Genomic DNA, 10354 nt, shown 5'->3' on the forward strand with positions numbered 1-10354 from the left:
TGAATACATAAAAGCAAAATATAATTATGCAAGTATTTATATGCAGGACAAATATACATATGCCAAAATAATGGTAATAATAAAATAATCATAATTACAGTGGTACTACACAGTGTTAACATAACAGCAGTAGTAATAGTTAATTACATTTGTCACATATTAAATAAAAGTATCTATATAATTATGTGTTATCTTATGTAGAAAAAAAGTGTGAATGCTTATACATTACTGTCGCACACCTATAGTCATACTTCATTATGTAGTTACCACCTGGTTACTGCTAGTGCATATTTCCTGTCTATCACTGTTTAGAAACTCATCAGTTGAGAAGTATAGCATACATTTGAACCACACTTCTATGGGATGCTTCAAACCATTCATTAATAGATTGCTTTCTGTTCTTATGATTTAATGTCAGTCTTGAGCATGAAGATCTAGATTACTGTTATTTTGGATGTTATGGGCATGGAGTTGGGATCTTAAATTAAAATTCTTAATGTAAGTACACATACTGGGCAGAGTCATTATCTTGAATTCTTTAAAGCGTTTTTTTGCAGCTTTGTCTTGGTGGTGGATGCAATATACATCTGCTTTCTTCCACCACTTCAAGATGGTACTTGAATTCACTGAGTTACCCCAAAACAGTATTCCATACAGCAATCATGAATGGAAAAAAGAAAAATATGCAGAAATTAATAAATTTTTACTAATAATGCATCTCATGTTGTGTAGTAGGAAGAGAGTACTAGCAAGTTTGCCACACAGATGATTTATATGCTTATCTCATGTGAGTTTTTGATGTAAATGCAATTCCAGTAATTTAACACATTTTGTGTCTTGTTTAAATGTCTTTAGGGTGAAGTAAACTACCTCCATTTTTATTTTATGTATTGATAATTGATTGGCCCTGCACCAGTCACTGCTCATTTCACTTACAACTTTGTAGTATTCTAAAATATATTTCTGATTTTCTCCATCAGTGATGAGTGTCATGTCATCAGCATACAGTACTTGGAAAGTAAATTGTACTCTAAATGTATATCCTGCCTCTGTTGCTGACACAATCTGTATACTGATGTTCAGCTTATTGTTTTATAGGTGAAGCCTCTCTTGCAGTGGAGTTGCCAGAAGAAGGCACCACAGCCAGCAGCACACAGGGGGAAGCAGTTCCCTCCACATCACAGCATCAGACAGCCATCACAGAATACGTTCCCAAAAGGATGGGACAGATTCAAAAGAAGAAGGTGGATAGCAAATTAATGGGTCTGTTCACAAAAGACTATCAACCTTTCTCTATTGTAAATGACGCAGGATTTCGTAGTTTTGTACATGCACTGAATCCCGCTTATGAAATACCGAGTAGAAGGACTGTAACAAATGTAATGTTGCCAGCAGCATATGCAGAAGCAAATGAGAAAGTACAACAAAAGCTGCAAGGCATAAAGACAATCTGTCTAACAACAGATTGCTGGACATCAGCTTCTAATGAAAGTTACATGGCTGTGACTGGACATTTCATAAATGAACAATTCAGATTACAGTCTGTACTGCTGGAATGCAGTCATTTCAGTGGTGCCCATACCAGCTCAAATTTGTCCACAGCTTTGATTAAAATTACGGACAAATTTAGTCTTGGTGGCAAAATTTTAATGGTGGTCACGGACAATGCACCAAATATAAAAAATGCTATTTCCACCATTCTCAAGTGGAAACATTTTGGTTGTTCTGCTCACACTCTTAATTTAGTTGTGCAGGATGCACTTAAAAATGTTCAGGAAGTTCACCAGAAAGTCAAGACAATTGTAGGTTTTTTTAAAAGGAGCAGCAGTGCAACAGAGCGGCTCTTAACATGTCAACAGAACAGTGGCAAAGGAAACATCAAGAAATTGATCCAGGACTTGCCCACAAGGTGGAATTCAACCCTGTTCATGTTGGAACGTATTGTCGAATTGTCAGAGGCAGTGAAAATTACAGTTGCCCTTTGCAACAGGCCCACAGATCTTCCGTCACTGTCAAATGATGAGTGGGAAATCTGCTCCGAACTCTGTTCGATTTTGAAACCGTTTGAGCAGGTTTCGAGGCAGCTCAGTGCAGAGGAGTACCCAACTGGCAGCTTGGTAAGTTAATATTTTACTTTATTTGGCTCATGTAAGTTCAATGTCATTTTATCGTATACTTTCCTTATATGTTGTGTGGTTGTTAGCATATTTGTCTCAATTTTCAGGTTATAGTCCTGACACGTGGACTTCTGGCAGTATGTGACGAAATAGCCAAAAAGCAGTTACATGAACTTTCAATGAAAGTTGTTGAGGCATTAAAAGAAGGGCTTACAAATCGGTTTTCGAATCTTGAGCAGAGCAAGTCCATTGCCCTTGCTACTCTGCTGGATCCACGTTTCAAATTGCTGGCATTTCAGAACCAGGCAGCAGCAGACAACACAAAGAAACAATTAATTAATATTGTTGCCCAGAAACTGGAAAAATGTAGGCCAGTAGGTATTCAGCCTTTACAATCTGTTGAGCCAAATAATTTGGCAACTGAGTCCTTATCTGTGTGGGGCATATTTGATAAGTTAGTGAAACATGCACAGCCACAGGGCACAGTACAGTCATGTGCTATCGTAGAGGTTCAAAGGTACATTGACAGCTCAGTCATCAGTAGAAATGAGGATCCTCTGGCATGGTGGAGACAAAATCAATACATATACCCAACCATTGCAAAAGTAGTGAAAGAGAGGTTTAATGTTGTAGCAACTTCTGTGCCTTGTGAGAGGGTCTTCTCAAAAACTGGACATTTAATAAATGACAGAAGAACCCGCCTCAAGCCATCGAATATAGAAAAACTAATATTTCTGAATGCCAATGGTACCTGTGATTAGTGCTGGTAAGTGATACATCATTAGAACACAGTACATTGTTAAACTACTCATAATCAGAATAGTTGTATATAAACAAGAATAATTATCATCTTCAATATGTTTCTTACATGCATACACTGTCTTGCAGAAAATTCTGGACCCGTGTGAGGTTTGCTTCCATGGAGGTAACTAGGCACTTTCAACACAAGCGAACAAGACCACACAACTGTATGATGCCTATCAATATTACAACATGTGAGTGTGTGTGTCCAGTACGTAGATGAAACATTTTATTCTTCTAATGCATATGTTTTCATGGAAAAAAAAACTGTGAATTAATTTGTATTTTGATCACATGCAGGTAACTGGGCACTTTCAACACAAGTGAACAAGACCATCCAACTGTATGATGCCTAGCAAAATGTAAAATGTGAGTATTTGTGTCCAATAAGTGTAGTAAACCTTTTACTCTTCTCGAGCACATGTTGTCATGTAGAAAATTGTGAACTCATTTGTATTTTTATTATATGCAGGTAACTGGGCACCTTCAAACACAAGCAAACAAGACCACACAACTGTATGATGCCTAGCAAAATGTAAAATATGTGAGTATTCGTGTCCAATATGTGTAGGAAACCTTTTACTCTTCTCGAGCACATGTTGTCATGTAGAAAATTGTGAACTCATTTGTATTTTTATTATATACAGGTAACTGGGCACTTTCAAACACAAGCAAACAAGACCACACAACTGTATGATACCTAGCAAAATGTAAAATATGTGAGTATTTGTGTCCAATACGTGTAGGAAACCTTTTACTCTTCTCGAACACATGTTGTCATGTAGAAAATTGTGAACTCATTTGTATTTTCATTATATGCAGGTAACTGGGCACTTTCAACACAAGCGAACAAGACCACACAACTGTATGATGCCTAGCAAAATGTAAAATATGTGAGTATTTGTGTCCAATACGTGTAGGAAACCTTTTACTCTTCTCGAGCACATGTTGTCATGTAGAAAATTGTGAACTCATTTGTATTTTTATTATATGCAGGTAACTGGGCACTTTCAACACAAGCAAACAAGACCACACAACTGTATGATGCCTAGCAAAATGTAAAATATGTGAGTATTTTGGTGTTTCACAATTCATGCTAAGAATAATTTTGCCGGAATAAGTTATTTAGGATGTATAGTATATAACTAGGAACATGAATGAAATGAAATGTTTGGGCTCTGATTCACTTTGTAACTGTGCAAAGTTGAGTGTTATAATGTATTGCACTAAGATAATAGCATAATCCTTACACTATAAAGGATCACAAACAAGTCATTCGTCATACACTGTGGGCTTACTAAAATTTAATTTTTTTTCCTTTTGTTGCAGATACCTTTCACTTACTGCAAGTATTTCACTTTGGCATAAATGTGAGTTAAATCTCTAGCATCAAAAGATAGGTAACACAGACCATTGATATCACTTCCAAGACTGTGTTTTCTTTGTCATATTAGTTTCTGTTTGTTGAAAAACACAGATTTAGTTTTGTTGATATATGCACGGTAATGGACAATTTAATGAGGCAGAGACCACATGTTTTTAACCAGAATTTCATCATCATCCACTACTATATTTAAATCTTATAGATCGTCAACTATTTGTTCATTCGTTTGTCCTCAGAAAGGTGACAGAGGAACAGGTCATACTGGGAGCAGTAGGTCTGTGACTTGGATGGAGCACAGTTACTGATTTGATGCCATTAAGGCACAAAGCTTTGTAATGATTAAAATGGTGAGTGAATGTAAATACTGGAAGTGTTATTTCTTTATACTAAAACCTGCTACTTTAAGTTATGTTTCAGAAATATCTTGAGCACCTCGACTTGAAAAATAACAGGAATACCATCTAGAATATTACAAGTGAGGACAGTCAGTCAATGATAATCCATGAGCTTAGGCTGAAGGAAAAAAATTCTATATATGTAATAAAAGTTGATAGTAATGTGTGATGTTGTAGACATACAATAATCTGTTTTGTGCTATCTTTTACATAATGAATTTGGTGACAACATGTGGATCAAAACTGGAATGAGCAAAGAATACCAACCAAATTTAAGACCCAAAAACCAGAAAGAGCCACGACCAGCGGTGGAACACACGCAAGTTTTAAAAATCTGTTCTAAATGCACACTAATAGTGATTTTTTCTTTTTGTTGTTGTTGATTGTAGATGTACATATATGTGCCTGTCTCCTGCTAAAAATGAACCATCCCAACTAGCAAATTTTACTTTGTTATTTAGAACTTTTTTAATTGCATTAATTAAGAGCCACCTGCACTTTGAGAGGACTAAAACTGTTGAGATTTTATTATTCATTCAATAACAAGATTAATATGTGGGGTATGTGAAATGTGTGTACATGTTTGTTTTGCTCATACTTGTACAAATGTTTCATGTAACCTGACGAGGCGAACCCAAGGTTCAAGAAGAAGAAGAAGAGGAGGAGGAGGAAGAAGAAGAGGAGGAGGAGGAAGAAGAAGAGGAGGAGGAGGAGAAGGAAGAAGAGGAGGAGGAGGAAGAAGAGGATCCCTCAAGACCGCAACATAAAATATTTAATATGTAGCACAACAACTGTACACAGTTGATAACGTCCTTCTGGGGTTTTGAGGAGCTGGTTTTCCTTCAGACCGTGGGCAAATGCCAGGACGTATAAGTATCCAGCTCAGAAAATGCTCATTTTTATGAATTTGTCAGTAAAATGCTGTAGATAAATACCAAAAGAAAAATGCTTCCTGTAACACAGATCTTTTATTAAAAATGTGTCCTAACAACACAAGTTGTAACTTTTTTAAATATTTGCAGTAGTGTAACTTGAAAAACTGAATTATGTAGAAGAAACAGCTTGTCTACATAACAATGTAACTGTATTTACACCAACATTATATAATTTAATATTTACTGACAATGCCATATGTAAAACCATAGATAAATAAAATCTATTTGAATTTAAACAGAAATACAGTAGCTGCCACCACATATTTGACATTTCTTGAACCTGTTCAGTAAATTACAAGTGTGCATTTTACCTGGTAGGAAATAGCTCTTATCCCTTGCAATAGCCAGTCAGATGGCATTAGATATGTGCTCAAGGTCACAAGGTTACTGCTCACTGTACTCACTAGCATTTCCCGAGACCACTTGCTAATGCACTGTTAAGTCTCTTACAAAGCTAAAAATGTAAAGAATTTAATGAAGTTTGTTCCTGCAGTTGCAGGTAAGTTCACCAGGTGAGAACGTACGTTTCCAGCACCCAGTGTCTTTCTTTGAACCAAATTAAGAGCAAGGGCTGCAGACAAGTTTAAAATTTGGATAGCAAGTTTAACATTTCATCTTTCTAATAGACATGGGTAAACAGTCCCATTTCAATGTGAAAAATCTGAATATATGTTTTATGCATATGTTATTCCCTAAATGTAGCTGTAGTGTCACCATCTTAAACACCAAACTGCTGTGAATTGTTCAACTTGCTTGCTCCAATCCAGCCACTTATTACATAGGGCCTATACATTTTAAACTTAGGCACTGGAAAAGGAATTGCAACTGAGACTTCATACTGGCATCACAATCTAGGTGTTCGCCCTTAAAATTTATCTCGGCAGGATTACTGAAGTATTACTTGGTCTTTATGTTAACTACACTATTTTTAAGAAGAAGTCCAATAACCTCATACTCAAAGTTATTGGCAACTTACTTTACATATTTAAAAAAAAAATCTGCCTCAGTGGTTTTAACGCTTGTAATATGCCTCAGCTTGGGATTGTGTGTGCATACTGTATGACGACACGCACTTTCAGCACCAGTAATGGTTGGCCAAACAGCTGTAACTGAATGTATTAAATCAATAAGCAGCAGCATTGCCCATTTCTCCTGAAAATATCATTTAGAGACAAGTAACCTAAAAAATGTGTTTGATTCTGCTTCCAATATGACAATTATGGTAAATACTCCATCTGCCTACAGGAATTTGCAATGTTAACACAGCAGAACTCTGACATCTGTATAAGTGTAATGAAACAAAGACAATTGTATTGAATCATATGAGTGCCTCGCTTTTGTTCCGACAGTGTTCAAAACTATGGAGGAAAATTTTACACCTGGCGTTCTACATGGCAACTGCACACAAGAACTTTTTGCTGACACTACAAGCACCTTCATAAGTAAACTTTTCCTGGTTTACCTTCAGGTACTGCACTTAAATGATTCCTGATTTAAGATCTGTACTTCCCACTTTCATAATGGGCTCAAAATGCATACTCTAGACCTTGGGCTATATTCCAGGTCAGTGTCACACCAAGCTTCTGGGGAAAGGGGGATGGGGGGCAGCGGCATGTCACACTCTCCAAGTCTTTACCAGTAATTAAATGGTGGAAAATACACTCCTGGAAATTGAAATAAGAACACCGTGAATTCATTGTCCCAGGAAGGTGAAACTTTATTGACACATTCCTGGGGTCAGATACATCACATGATCACACTGACAGAACCACAGGCACATAGACACAGGCAACAGAGCATGCACAATGTCGGCACTAGTACAGTGTATATCCACCTTTCGCAGCAATGCTGGCTGCTATTCTCCCATGGAGACGATCGTAGAGATGCTGGATGTAGTCCTGTGGAACGGCTTGCCATGCCATTTCCACCTGGCGCCTCAGTTGGACCAGCGTTCGTGCTGGACGTGCAGACCGCGTGAGACGACGCTTCATCCAGTCCCAAACATGCTCAATGGGGGACAGATCCGGAGATCTTGCTGGCCAGGGTAGTTGACTTACAGCTTCTAGAGCACATTGGGTGGCACGGGATACATGCGGACGTGCATTGTCCTGTTGGAACTGCAAGTTCCCTTGCCGGTCTAGGAATGGTAGAACGATGGGTTCGATGACGGTTTGGATGTACCGTGCACTATTCAGTGTCCCCTCGACGATCACCAGTGGTGTACGGTCAGTGTAGGAGATCGCTCCCCACACCATGATGCCGGGTGTTGGCCCTGTGTGCCTTGGTCGTATGCAGTCCTGATTGTGGCGCTCACCTGCACGGCGCCAAACACGCATACGACCATCATTGGCACCAAGGCAGAAGCGACTCTCATCGCTGAAGACGACACGTCTCCATTCGTCCCTCCATTCACGCCTGTCGCGACACCACTGGAGGCGGGCTGCAAGATGTTGGGGCGTGAGCGGAAGACGGCCTAACGGTGTGCGGGACCGTAGCCCAGCTTCATGGAGACGGTTGCGAATGGTCCTCGCCGATACCCCAGGAGCTACAGTGTCCCTAATTTGCTGGGAAGTGGCGGTGCGGTCCCCTACGGCACTGCGTAGGATCCTACGGTCTTGGCGTGCATCCGTGCGTCGCTGCGGTCCGGTCCTAGGTCGACGGGCACGTGCACCTTCCGCCGACCACTGGCGACAACATCGATGTACTGTGGAGACCTCACGCCCCACGTGTTGAGCGATTCGGCAGTACGTCCACCCGGCCTCCCGCATGCCCACTATACGCCCTCGCTCAAAGTCCGTCAACTGCACATACGGTTCACGTCCACGCAGTCGCGGCATGCTACCAGTGTTAAAGACTGCGATGGAGCTCCGTATGCCACGGCAAACTGGCTGACACTGACGGCGGCGGTGCACAAATGCTGCGCAGCTAGCGCCATTCGACGGCCAACAGCGCGGTTCCTGGTGTGTCCGCTGTGCCGTGCGTGTGATCATTGCTTGTACAGCCCTCTCGCAGTATCCGGAGCAAGTATGGTGGGTCTGACACACCGGTGTCAATGTGTTCTTTTTTTCATTTCCAGGAGTGTATTTGGGTATAGGACTGCTTAACACGTGGAAAATATTTTATTTATTCACTCACTGTATTTAACATTTATCATTCCTTTAAAATCGCATGAGAACTTCAAATTAAACACAGTTCAATCACTCATTATGCACACTTATTTCATAATTATGGCACTTTTAAACTGCAAATCCTGTAAGAGCTGTCTTGAATATTCACGATTCTCTCCCAAGAGCCTTGAAGTGGATAGATACGTACAGAAACCAGTAATCGGGGTTGGAACTGCGTCTGCAAAATTAAAAGGATTATTAAACATTTTTGCTGTCACTAATTACAAGCAATGTAATTGACAGAGTAGTATTTCTAATATTTGCTGTCATGAAAGCCATTCAATGGGGGACGTTTCACATTTGCAAGAACGATCTCATTTAAGTAATTAAGTTCATCAAAATCTTAGAAACTAACCTCTCGCCTGACGAAGACAGTCTAAAGACGCAGTAGCTGTTGACGATAATATTTCGAATTATCGCTTTACTGAGTGACTGAAATGTAGTTCGGGTACCTGTGAACATAACAATACGTTAGAGTTCTTTTTCTAAACACGAACTATTATGGTACTGTTTGGCTACTAACATATTAATTACACTATTAATATTTTCACAATTGTTTCTTTAATACAAAAGTAAAGCCAACGGAAGAACAATTGTAAAACACACTTACTAATGTCAGTTTTGTTGAGATGCAATTCTCTGTGTGAACACATGTAGCTTTTTCATTCGGAGATAAGTCGCAGAAGTAGCAGAAGTCGCAGAAATCGCAGAAGTAGCAGAAATCGCAGAAGTAGCAGAAGTCGCAGAAATCGCAGAAGTAGCAGAAATCACAGAAGTCGCAGAAATCGCAGAAGTAGCAGAAGTCGCAGAAATCGCAGAAGTAGCAGAAGTCGCAGTGGTAGGGTGCGGAGGGATACCGGATCTGGATTCCTTAACTGCGATTCTTAACTGCGACAAATCACAGTTAAGAATAACAGATACTGAAAAGTAGCATTCACAGAAATCACTGATATCGGAAAATCGCAGTTTAGCCCATCACTACTGCCAGGCCTCTGCGATCCGTTTCTTTCGACTGCTACTCACCGTTGTCGCCACCTATCGGCAAACGGCGGAAGCAAAGTTGTACACCTTGTGCTTCCATTATAAAGATCTCAATCGATCTCCGTAGATGGTAATTGTTAATATTCGACTTACGGTAATACAAAATGGAGTGAGGTTATTTCAGTAAAAATGCACTGAAAAAAATATTTAGGTTATACAAAACATGTGGCACATCAAGCAAAGAACTACACGACAAATTATAACAACTGTTCTGAGAGGAAAAATAAGTAGAACAATACGTAGTAAAATTTGGTGACATATTCCAAAAGGGCGACTGAACTAGATGATCTTGTCCTCAAAAGAACCAATTTTGCAAACAGGTACAATGTAGTAACTGAAACTAAGCAGTTAAATGAAATAACTGTAATTATACTAAGTAAAATTTTAACAAAGCAAGCAAAACTACGGAAACTGAGATAAAGACATGGGGCATCTGAGAAGGGGAAAGGGCGGGGGGGGGGGGGGGGGGAGTAATTTACAAAGTGGTCTAGATGGGATTATAAGCAGTAAGTGC

The 10354-nt window shown here is 39.5% G+C and overlaps 2 long non-coding RNA genes across 3 annotated transcripts; one reads left to right on the forward strand and one right to left on the reverse strand.

Annotated features, from left to right (window-relative positions):
* The first annotated feature begins 2288 nt into the window (after positions 1 to 2288).
* On the forward strand, positions 2289 to 5015 carry LOC126187729 (uncharacterized). Of its 2 annotated transcripts, XR_007537783.1 has the most exons (6): positions 2289 to 2883; positions 3006 to 3112; positions 3741 to 3811; positions 3915 to 3985; positions 4248 to 4288; positions 4539 to 5015. It is a non-coding gene; the product is annotated as an uncharacterized LOC126187729 (long non-coding RNA). The 2 variants fall into 2 exon arrangements; XR_007537784.1 differs by lacking the exon at positions 3741 to 3811.
* Positions 5016 to 8768: 3753 nt separating this feature from the next.
* Positions 8769 to 9509, reverse strand: LOC126189002 (uncharacterized). Its single transcript, XR_007537895.1, has 3 exons — positions 9410 to 9509; positions 9155 to 9251; positions 8769 to 8977 (listed from the first exon to the last, which is right to left on the reverse strand). It is a non-coding gene; the product is annotated as an uncharacterized LOC126189002 (long non-coding RNA).
* Between the last annotated feature and the right edge of the window lie 845 nt (positions 9510 to 10354).

The sequence above is a fragment of the Schistocerca cancellata genome, chromosome 5, assembly GCF_023864275.1.
Source record: "Schistocerca cancellata isolate TAMUIC-IGC-003103 chromosome 5, iqSchCanc2.1, whole genome shotgun sequence".
NCBI lineage: Eukaryota > Metazoa > Arthropoda > Insecta > Orthoptera > Acrididae > Schistocerca > Schistocerca cancellata.